Below are 11623 nucleotides of genomic sequence, written 5' to 3'. Positions count from 1 at the left end.
TGCTACTTAAATCTAAACTGCATACTTAATAAAAAGGATAGACTGATCTTGCAGAAAGGAATAGGCAGCCTTGGTTGACTTTAAAAACAACTAACTTGATTACTGCATTCTAACCACTGCACCATCAGGACTCCTGGTAAATTGAAACTGGGTGTATAGGACCTGCAAGTTAATTGATAAAAACAATTTACCCAAGAAAGTCAGGTTCTCGTAGATAGAAGAATGCCCTTGATTCTGCTGAGGGATCATTGCTACCATTCAGAAATTGAACAGCCTCCAATTCGGTGATGGAGCGGCCCGGTGGGTATGTTTTCACCTGCAGAGAGAATATTCAAACAGTAGCTCTTATTCTGAGAACCATCTCAACAGCTGTTTTGTTTTTGATCACATTTAGCCCTGGTTAAGTTCCCTTCATTGTCTGCCTTTCCTGTCAACACTAATTAAGCCCACTAATTAGGCCCACAGTACTGTCTTATGTCTAAGTATATTTACCCACATTGTACAGCTATACTATTATTATCCTTCTCCTCTTCTCTACTGCCCGCTCCTATTGGTATCATTATTATGACTATTATTACTCTGTTGCTTTGCATGTACACTGACAACTTCTGCACCAGAGATAAATTCCTTGCGTGTCTAACCAAACTTGGCCAAATAAAGTATTCTATTCTGTTCTGCTCTGCTCTGCTCATTCTAAACTAAGGCTGCTTCTATGTTATTTCTATGGACCTTGTCCTAACAATTGTTGGAGCCACTAAATCCCACCAGACCCGTCTGCTGATAAAACACACACTATGCAACTCTCTGCCGATAATAGGCAAGTCCTAAATCACTGCCTCCTGCACATCGAACGGATGCTTATTTTTTTGTTCGTTTGGGAAAGGAAGTTTTTGTAGTAATCAGTGCTCAGTCATTGCAGGGTGCAAATGTGGCTGACTGCCTTCGCAGTGTTTATTGCCTTATATACAGGTATTCCAAATAGCATAAAGTAACATGGCATCAGCATAGCAACAGCATTTCTATTGGTGAAACCCCTTAAGAATATACCAGCTAGGAGGCCCCAGACAGGGATCAGTTTTCTACCACATCCTGTTGATGTAACCTAGCTGATATCATGTGAACCAGGGGATATCATGTACCAGCCTGGGGTAGTTTCCCACATTGCCATGGTGATGTGAATGGATGAGATCATGTAGAGAGAAGACGCACGCAGGAGTTGGAAGGGCAGTTTGCTGCTCACGACCTCTACCTGGCCCCTATCTCTACAAGTTTTCACTTAGCACTGTCTCTGATCAGTGTTTCTCAGTCTCAGCAAATTTCAGATGGTGTGAATTTCCACACATCTTCAAGTTGCTGAGACTGAGAAACACGGTTCTGGATCATCAACGGCCCAGATGCTGGCTGGGAAATTCTGGGAGTTAGAAGTCCACACATCCTGCTGAGGTTGAGAAACACTGTTCAGGATCATAACACCCCAAGGTTCACACCAGCGTCATCTCTCACCCATTCATACTGCGGTTCCTCCGGCAAAGAAGTCTCTTTCGGGACAAGGCCGTAGCGTTCCCCAAGGATTCCAATGAAGACATCACTCCGGGAGACTTCGGACAGACACAGTTCCACCTGCCTAAAGAGACAGAGGCCTTGGTGACTCTCTTCTCCCGCTCCTCAGTTCTGCCTTGATCCCATCCCCTTTCTAGATGTACACAGGGAAGGTAAAGCTACGCAAGGTGACTGTGCTTATTTAACAGATTTTAGTGTCTCAGCACATTGAAGAGACACGGATGCTCTGCTTCTTCATTTGCAGAGTACAACAATTAATTCAGTGACCATTCAAAGTTACGATGGCACTGAACAAAGTGACTTATGACTATTTTTTTACACTTACGACCGCTGCAGCATCCCCGTGGTCACGTGATCAAGATTCGGATGCTTGGCAACTGCCTCATATTTATGACGGTGGCAGTGTCCCGGGGTCATGTGTGATCACCCATTGTGACTTTCTGGTAAGTAAAGTGTCCCTAACTTAACAACTGCAATGATTCACTTATCAACTGTGGCAAGAAAGATCGTAAAAATGGGGCAAAACTAAGTTAACAGTTGTCTTGCTTAGCAAACAGAAATTTTGGCTCAATTGTGATCATAGGTCGAGGAATACCTGTGATAAGTTACAAGCTTTGGGACATGTAGATCAGGGCTTTTCAACCTTTTCACCCATGCTACCACTTTTAGGATATGGCAATATCCGAGTACTACCAGTCGCCTAGCAAGGTGTCAAAAACTTGGTGACCAAAAAGAAAAAAGGAAAAAAGTGATAAAGTACAGGTAGTCCTCGACTTACAACAGTTCGCTTAGTGACTGTTTGAAGTTACAATGGCACTGAAAAAAGTGCCCCCCAAGCCACAACCGAGCAAGACACCTGCATGCCCACCCTCTTCCTCCTGTCCGAGGTTTTCATTGTTGTGAGCATTTCTGTTGAGGATTGGCAGCGTGAGTGGGGTGGGGGGTTATTTGGTTTTTATTTCCCCCCGTCTGCTGGGTGGTTGCATCAGGTTTTGGTCACTTCACATGACCCTGGGACACTGTGACCGTCATAAATATGAATCAGTTGCCAAGCATCTGAATGTAAATCACAAGACCCTGGAGATGCTGCAACATTCCAGTTGATCGGTGCTTCTTCTGGGCTCAGCAGAAACACCAGGATCAGCGCCGAGCTCCAGCTGGAGCCTGGCGCTGATCCTGGCACCTCCACTGAGCCCTGACAGACCTTCAGAGATCCCTGAGACCCTTTCAGGGCTTCATGAACCCAAAAAAATATTTTAAAATTTCCCCAGTTTAATTAGAAAAAACAGAAACATAGAAAACGGACAGCAGAAAAAGACCTAGCGGTGAACTGAGTCTGCCCTTTGAATTCATTTTTTTGTTTTCTTTTTAATTAATTATTTTCACAATATTAATTTTATATTTTATTTAATTTCTGATGCAAATGGACATGTGTTTATCCCAAGCATATTTCAACTCAGTTACTGATGATCCACCAATTACCTCCACTGGAAGCTGGTTCCAAGCTTCCGCTACTCTTTCTGTGAAATCATACTTTCTAACATTATTGCTGAACCTCTCTCCTGTCAGTCTGAAGTTAGGCCCCCATATTCCTGATTGTTGCTTAATACTTTCTAGTATAGAAAATATTGATAGGTGTAATCCACATAAATAAAAATCCTCTTTGTGGTGCACCATCAATATTGGGACTGTAAAGAGGTCCTGGGGCCAAAAACTTTGAAAACCGCTGGCCCAACCCAGAAAAGATGAGGGGATAACACACTCATTGGCACATAATGGAATAACAGGATAACATAGTTGGAAGGGATCTTGGAGGTCTTCTAGTCCAACCCCCTGCTCAAGCAGGAAACCCTATACTATTCCAAACAAATGATTGTCCAATCTCTTCTTAAAAATCTCCGGTGTTGGAGCACCCACAACTTCTGGAGGCAAACTCATTCCACTGGTTAATTGTTCTCACTGTCAGGAAATTTCTCCTTAATTCTAGGTTGGTCCACTCCTTCCAAAGGATACTGAGAAAGACCTCACTGTACAGAAGGGATGCATTCACATTTACACATTTCAGAAAGGAACAGCATGAGCAACAGATGATATAAGGATATATATTCATAGATAATCGATGTCGGGTTTCTATAGATCATGGATTTAAGATTATTTCCTGCTCCTGCTTATCTTCAAGACAAGGAAACGGAGCAATGAAGAATAAAACAAGGGGGGAAGCATCTCCCATAAATCAAGGAAAGGGGGCAGTTAAGAAATGGTAGATGCCAAAAAAAAAACCCATCACCCATTGGCACTTTGAGGCCTAATCTAGGGAAATCGTTCTAATAAGATAAGAGGATGTGCTTCAAAAAACGCTTTTATCTTTTAGTCCAGTGATGGCGAACCTTTTAGAGACCGAGTGCCCAAACTGCAACCCAAAACCCACTTATGCATCGTCAAGTGCCGGGTGGGTGTGGCCAATTGGATGGGTGTGGCCAACTGGGTGGGCATGGCCCATTGGGTGGGCGTGGCTGTGGTGATAACAGCAGACTGGGTGGGACTAAAAAGTTCAATCAATCAATTCCAACTTTGCAAGATCTTTTTTTTCCCCGCAAGAAGTTGAAATTGATTGATTGAATCTTTTTTTTTTTTTGCACACGGCGGCAGAGGCCTAAAGCGAAAAGGTTTTATAAAACCCAGCTGAAGGCCTAGGACTGGGGTGACGGCACGCGTGCCCACAGAGAGGGTTCTGAGTGCCGCCTCTGGCTCCCGTGCCATAGGTTCCCCACCACTGTCTTAGTCAATTCCATTCATTTAGCAGAATAACAGAGTTGGAAGGGACCTTGGAGGTCTTCTAGTCCAACCCCCAGCTCAAGCAGGAGATGCTATACCGTTTCAGACAAATGGTTGTCCAATCTCTTCTTTAAAATCTGCAGGATTGGAGCACTCACAACTTCTGGAGGCAACTCGTGCTAGTGATTAATTGTTCTAACTATTAGGAAATACTGTTAGCCTTTTTCCTTCAATATGGATACTGATTTACCCGCCCCGCCTCCTTCCCCATAAACACCCCACATACTTGTTTCTCTGGCTCTCGTGTTCTGTGATTCCCCAGCGCAAATCAATCTCCTGGATTGCTAAGCAGAAGTTGGCGGCTCGTGCACGCAGCTCGGGAAAAACAGAGCGAATAAGTAGGTCACGTTCACCGTGCATGTCCCGGAAAGTAGAGGAGACGAAAATCCTCACAGAGCGCCACCTGCTGGAAAACAGGAGTCAATACCCAATTCTCCACCCAGAGTAACTCGTGGTCTTTCTCGTTACTTCCCCTTAAAATCACCTGCTCTGGGGGACAGGTGTCAAGGACACAACTCCAGGTTCCTGCTCAGCTGTCGCTGTTCGCCGTTGCTTGGGCAAGCCGTGAATCTCGTCAACTTTGTCAACATGTTCTAAGAACCGGGAATTGCCACATTCAGACATAAACCTGGCCGAAGGAAGAAAGGTCTTTTACCATCTAGAATTTCCCAGCAGACCGTAAAGCATACAGACACCCATCAGCTACCGAGATTTCTGCTTTCGTTCCAACTGCTTCTTTAAACAACCACTAGCTATCCAAGCTCATTGTGAGCCCTGGTGGCGCAGTGGTTAGAATGCAGTATTGCAGGTTAACTCTCCCCACAGCCTGGAGTTCGATCCTGACGGGGGCTCAAGGTTGACTCAGCCTTCCATCCTTCTGAGGCTGGTAAAATGAGGAGCCAGATTGTTGGGGGCAATAGGCTGAGAATTGAGGCTTTTGAACTATGGTGCTGGAGAAGACTCCTGCGAGTCCCTTGGACTGCAAGGTGATCAAACCGGTCAGTCCTAGAGGAGATCAACCCTGATTGCTCTTTAGAAGGCCAGATCCTGAAGTTGAAACTCAAATACTTTGGCCACCTAATGAGAAGGAAGGACTCACTGGAGAAGGGCCTAATGCTGGGAAAGATTGAGGGCAATAGAAGAAGGGGACGACAGAGAATGAGGTGGCTGGATGGAGTCACTGAAGCAGTAGGCGTGAGCTTAAATGGACTCCAGAAGATGATAGAGGACAGGAAGGCCTGGAGGAACGTTGTCCATGGGGTCGCGATGGGTCGGACATGACTTCGCAATTAACAACAAAATAAACTGCCCAGAGAGTGCTCTAAGTCTAAAGCACTGTGGGGAGATATATAAGTTTAAGAGCTATTGCTACCGTGTTTCCCTGAAAATAAGGCCCAGTCTTATATTAACTTTTGCTCCAAAAGATGCATTAGGGCTTATTTTCCGGTTAGGGCTTATATTTGGGGAAATATGGTACTAAATGCATCCCTCTGGCTGACAATCTTAACTGGGGCTTATTTTTGGAGTGGGGCTTATATTACGAGCATCCTGAAAAATCATGCTAGGGCGTATTTTCCAGTTGGGTTTTACTTTCAGGGAAACACAGTATTATGTAAACTCTCTTTAGTCTTTCCTACTGTGGAATCAGCCTTCCGTGATCCACCTTAAAGCAACCCCATAACAAAATGTAATCGTTCACACATCACACAAACCATCCACATTTATTTCTACCCACTGGTTTAGCTCCGAGGCTTACCTGAACATTTGCTCGCTGAAACCATGGATTACCACATCCTTTCTGGATTTAAAAGTTCTCTTCTCCCTAAAGATGGAAGGCAAAAAAAAGTGTTCCTTTAAGTGCACAGTGCAATGCTAATTCAGAATTCTTTTTAACTAGACCAGGGCTTTTCAACCTTTTCACCCATTGTACCACTTTTAGGATATGGCAACATCCAAGTACCACCAGTCGCCTAGCAAGGTGTCAAAAACTTGATGACCCCGCCCAAAAAAGGAAAAAAGTGATAAAGTACAGGTAGTCCTTGACTTACAACAGTTCGCTTAGTGACTGTTCGAAGTTACAATGGCACGGAAAAAAGTGCCCCCCAAGCCACAGCCGAGCAAGACACCTGCCTGCCCACCTGGCGGCGCTCTTCCTCCTGTCCGAGGTTTTCATTGTTGTGAGCATTTATGTTGAGGATTGGCAGCGGGGGTGGGGTGGGGGGTGTTTGGTTTTTATTCTCCCCTTCTGCTGGGTGGTTGCAGCAGGTTTTGGTCACTTCACAAGATCCTGGGACACCGTGACCGTCATAAATATGAATCAGTTGCCAAGCATCTGAATGTAAATCACAAGACCCTGGAGATGCTGCAACATTCCAGCTGATCGGCGCTTCTTCTGGGCTCAGCAGAAGCGCCAAGATCAGCGCCGAACTCCAGCTGGAGCCTGGCGCTGATCCTGGCGCTTCCGCTGAGCCCTGACAGCCCTGCAGCTCCAGCCATCTCTCGCTCAGGCTTGTGCGGTGCTGCCACCAGTTCAGCTCATTCCCCTCCCCTGCTACCACTTTTCTAGGATGGTTGCGTACCACCTGCCAGGTGCCAATGTACCACAGGTGGTACCCCGTACCACTGGTTGAAAAGCCCTGGACTAGACAACCTGTGCCCCAGTTGGGTTAACTCTGAAATATTCCTTACCTAAACAATAAAACAGAAGGAACAGAGGGAGGCAAAAAAAAAGCAGTGGGAGCAACTTTCTGACTTTCTGACAGCTTCCCCATTGACTTTCCCTGTAGGAAGCTGGGAGGGAGTCTGGAAAATGATGATCACATAAGCACAGCTGACTGTGGTAACAGGGCAGCCTGAAGCAGGCACAACTTTCCCAAATTTTAATCACATAGGAACCGTGAATTCCGAATTTTTGGATGCATTTGGTTAGTCCATTTGAGGTGCATGGATTCAAAAATTGTAGCCCTGTGATGCACTGTTTATGCCAGATGAAGGTTACAAATGATCAAACAGACACAAGAGTTTTAGCAGTATATAGCAGTGATGGCAAACCTTTTAGAGACCGAGTACCCCAAAACTGCCCTGTCCTCGGCCCTGCCCTGCTCCACCCTCACCCCACCCACCCTCAGGGCCATCCACGGCCCACTGCAGATCGCCCAGGTGGCCCTGCAGCGCTATGGTGGCCACGCCCTCCTCCCACGCCCCGCAGCATCATCTGCTGCCCAGCTGCCGTGTGCTTGGCTGTGCTGCTCCAGCAGGCTGAACCCGGGGGGGGACTCTCCTCCAGGGGGGCTGCTGGTGCGGAGGGGGCTGTGGGGGGAGGCGGGGCTGGGGCGACGGCGTGCCTGCGTGCCCACATAGAGGGCTCCGAGTGCCGCCTCTGGCACTCGTGCCATAGGTTCGCCACCACTGGTATATAGATTTCAGTCACTCAGGGTGAAGCGCTTCAGAAAGGGTCCATCAAGAGGAATAAAAACAAATGAACAGTCTAAGGCAGGATGTCTATGGAGATTCTCAGTCATCCAGGTCATACTTGTCCCAAAGATGTCCCAAGTCATCAAGCTCCCACTTGGCAGTTTATCTGTGTCGTCAGGGTCACCTGAGCAGTGCAAATGGGTGTGGAGCCTTCTTGGAACTGCTGAAAGGACTGTGTTGTAGACTGGAGATAGATGATGCCAGACCTCTATGGAGAGCGGGGTTGTTCAGTTTTGACATAGGTGGCCTCTTTGACCCCTCTTCCAAACCAAAGCCAAAATTGAACAGCCCTCTCTCAACACAGGAGGAGGGATACGGCATCATCTATCTCCAGTCTACAACACAGTCCTTTCAGCAGTTCCAAGAAGGCTCCACACCCATTTGCACTACTCAGGTGACCTTCAGGACACAGATAAACCTCCAGGTGGCCTCAACAACTCTCTAAAAGGAGGCAAATGACCGGCTGCCCACAAGGAGTATAAATCCTTCCATTCCCCACCATCCAGTCAGAGCTGAAGAAGCTTCATGGATGAGAAGCGAAACGTCTTCAAAGAAAAACAAGAAAGTCCAGTTGCCTCGTGAAAAAGCATCTTTGGGTCTAAGGCAGGACGCACTCTCTCTCCTTACCCTGGCTCAGCACAGATGTTGATGAAAAGGCAGTCTGGGGCAACATGGTGGCGATATGTCTGGAGACAAGAATCGCTGAGCTCCTCAACATCACTACTTAGCAAGAGAATCGTATCAACCTGGAGTTGGGAAAGAAAAATAAGAGCTCCGTAACACGCAGGGACTCATCACACTGACCTGCACATGTTAAAACTCCCAGGCAACGGCTTGTGGGTGCAAAAGTCCTTTCTGCAGCTTTTTTTTTCTTTCTGTTTAAGTGAAGACCTCGACAGACTTCAACTCCATGCAGCCAGCAGCTGCATTCATCAAGTTCTCCCCAACCCAAACCTGTTGCTGAACTACAACTCCCATCAGCACCCTGTGGATGGGATCGTAGGAAGCTGCAACCAATGCTGAGGGTTGTTATGGAAGCTACCAAAGCTTTGAGACCTCTCCCATCCTAAGCCCCTTTTTGTCCAGCTGGCCCAAGAATGTGCAAAGACTTTTGCTTTCTTCTGCTGTGCAAAATCAAGGCTACCATTGTAAAAACAACAACAACCAATTCTTTGGATGAGATCCAAAAGAATGGTCATCTAGAACCTAACTGGATCTAGTTTACACCAATCCCGTGCACTAAGCATCACTATTTGTTTGCTGTCCTCAAACCCACTCGCCTATTCACACAATTCGTGATTATTCATATTTATCTGGAGAAGAGGGATTAAGGTCCTCTAGAAACATCAAGGCAGAGAGGCAGTGATTGTTTCACTGAGGACACCTGTTCTAAAGACATCTTCATTCATTAACCTGATGGATTTTTAACTCAGTGTTTCTCAACCTCGACAATTTTAAGGCATGTGGACTTCAACTCCCAGAATTCCACAGCCAGCATTGCTGGCTGTGGAATTCTGGGAGTTGAAGTCCACATGCCTTAAAATTGTCAAGGTTGAGAAACACTGTTTTAACTGATCCTTTTGTCCAGCCTGTTCTTCTAATTTGAAGGCTTCCTCCATTTTTTATCATGGACTCACGTGTTCCCGCCGAGTCAAGAAATCCTTGATGACGTCCGATGATGACCAATCGTCACTGTAGTAAACTGTGTTGTACTGGAAGAAGAAGCATTGGACACATCAGCCACTCCTAGATCCATGATCCAGGCACAAAGAATCAGGACCATTTGTGTAGATAGCACTTAGACTTATATACCATTCCATAGTGCTTTACAGCCCTCTCTGAGCGGTTTTACAGAGTCAGCTTATTGCCCCTCAACAACCTGGGTCCTTATTTTACTGACCTCGGAAGGATGGAAGGCTGAGTCAACCTTGCACCAGCCAGGATCAAATTCCTGGCAGTGGGTAGAGTTAGCCTGCAGTACTGCATTCTAACCACTGCACCACTAGGGCTCCCATTTATTTTTTTTGCAGCATAAATGATTTATTGAGGCCTATACACAAGAATCTGGACAACTAAAACTGTCAGCACTAAATTGACGCTAGATGGAGTGAGTGGAAATCAAGGACGACTTGGATCCTTTGTGGCAACGTAAGGATTCTAAACTGATGACACATTTTACTACCCCCCCCAGCTCTGCCTTCTCTTCTCCTACAAAATGGAGCTCTTCTGTAGATTCACTATCTGGCTAATCAGCACCTGGCAATCCAGACAGCTTCTTCTGTCTCCATGTCAGTTTCTTTTTCTACTTTGTTATATTTGGGGTGGGGGGGGAAGAGAAGAGGAAAATGTACCTCTTTTTCTCCTATTGTTTTTGCAATCTTCATTGTGCAAAGTTATACACCCATCCCAACATTCCCTTGGGGAGGTAAGCAAAGCTATGCTTACTTACACAGAACAAAACTGAAGGAGAAAGCTGAAGAAATTAAAATCAGGGAACCTAACTAGATCTAGTTTACACCAATCCTAGTCACTATTGCTCCCCCTTAAACTCTCTGGCTGATTCACGCAATGTGTGATTATTCCTATATATCTGGATAAAAGTAAAAGACGGTGAAATCCAGTGGTGGGATTCAGCCGGTTCGCACCACTTCGGCAGAACCGGTAGCTAATTTTTTGTTCCCCAGGCCCAGAATGGACTTCCGGAAGCGGCATCCACACAGAGAACCGGTTGGTTCACATATTTGAATCCCACCACTGCTGAAATCAAAGCCTTGCCCTAAGCCCAACGTCTCTCTCAGTTCCACATCTTACCATCTTCTGTAAGGTTTGCACATCCTTCAGCACAGAACCGGTCATGGGAATAGCCCCCACAATGTCTGAAAAGTTGCAGAAGAAGACTTTAGCCTGTTCACAGACCGAATATAACATGGATCCCAGCAACATGGCCAAGTCTCGGATCTAGAGAGAGGAGAAGAGTGACACTGAAAGAGGCGCACAAAGCTGGCCGTTCAAAGTTACAACAGCATTGAAAAAAAGGGACCAATGATCGGTTTCCACACTTACGACCACTGCAGCATCCCCATGGTCACGTGATCAACATCTGGGCACTTGGCATGTATTTGTGACACTATCCCGGGGTCATGTGATCCCTATTTGCCACCTTCCCAGCCAGTTTCCAACAAGCAAAGTCAATGGGGGGGGAAAGTCATATTCACTTAACAACCATGTTACTAACTTAACAACTTCCTTAACCATGTCCCCAAAAGTAAAATGGCGATCACGTGACCCCCAAGAGGCTTCATGATTCATTTAACAACCCTTTAACTGACCATATTTGTTATACATGCCAATACAAGTAGCCCTCGACAGTTCGTTTGGTGACTGTTCAAAGTTACAACGGCACTGAAAAAAGTGACTTATGTCTGTTCTTCACACGACGGTTGCGGCATTCCCCATGGTCACGTGATCAAAATTCAGAAGCTTGTCAACTGACTCATATTTATTTATTTATTTATTTATTTATTTATTTATTTATTTATTTATTTATTTATTTATTTATTTATTATTATTTATATTTCTACCCCGCCCTTCTCCCTACGGACTCAGGGCGGCTTACAGCCTTTTAAAAACAAATACATAAATATAATAATACTAAAGTTAAAATGTTAATTTAAAATGAAATATTATTATAAGGCCTTTATTATTTTTTTATAAAAATTATTATAAAACCATGTTAAAAATAACCCTTAGGCCA

At 45.5% G+C, this 11623-nt stretch overlaps 1 long non-coding RNA gene across 1 annotated transcript in view; it reads right to left on the bottom strand.

The window, feature by feature from the left end:
• Window positions 1–9540: 9540 nt before the first annotated feature.
• LOC107292318 overlaps window positions 9541–11623 on the bottom strand; it is a 4139-nt gene continuing 2056 nt past the window's right edge. The window contains exons 2-3 of the long non-coding RNA XR_001548991.1: window positions 10681–10827; window positions 9541–9581 (exon numbers count right to left, since the gene is read on the bottom strand). This is a non-coding gene — a long non-coding RNA (uncharacterized LOC107292318). The remainder of the gene's footprint in view (window positions 9582–10680; window positions 10828–11623) is intronic.

This window comes from Protobothrops mucrosquamatus, unplaced genomic scaffold (genome assembly GCF_001527695.2).
Source record: "Protobothrops mucrosquamatus isolate PMUCROS unplaced genomic scaffold, P.Mucros_1.0 scaffold1323, whole genome shotgun sequence".
In the NCBI taxonomy this organism is placed as follows: Eukaryota; Metazoa; Chordata; class Lepidosauria; order Squamata; family Viperidae; genus Protobothrops; species Protobothrops mucrosquamatus.
This window is presented reverse-complemented; position numbering and strand designations above follow the sequence as displayed.